The sequence below is a fragment of the Octopus bimaculoides genome, chromosome 1 (assembly GCF_001194135.2).
Source record: "Octopus bimaculoides isolate UCB-OBI-ISO-001 chromosome 1, ASM119413v2, whole genome shotgun sequence".
Lineage (NCBI taxonomy): Eukaryota > Metazoa > Mollusca > Cephalopoda > Octopoda > Octopodidae > Octopus > Octopus bimaculoides.
Genome location: NC_068981.1, coordinates 7,338,104 through 7,338,450, shown reverse-complemented (window position 1 = coordinate 7,338,450; position 347 = coordinate 7,338,104).

Here is a 347-nt window from a genome sequence, read left to right as displayed (position 1 = left end):
ATATATATATATATATATATATATATATACATACATACATATATACGACGGGCTTCTTTCAGTTTCCGTCTACCAAATCCACTCACAAGGCTTTGGTCGGCCCGAGGCTACAATAAAAGACACTTGCAGATGTGAAAGTGGTGAAGAAAAAGTGACAGAGGTATTAAAAGGCATCACTTTACAAGAGTTCCAGCTCTACTTCGAACAGTGGAAAATGTGTCTGGATCGATGCATTGCTTCAAATGGAGAATACTTTGAAGGCGATAGAAGTGTAAGCATGTAAACCTAAATGAATAAAATAATATTCTTTTCTACTCTAGGCACAAGGCCTAAATCTTTGGGGAGGG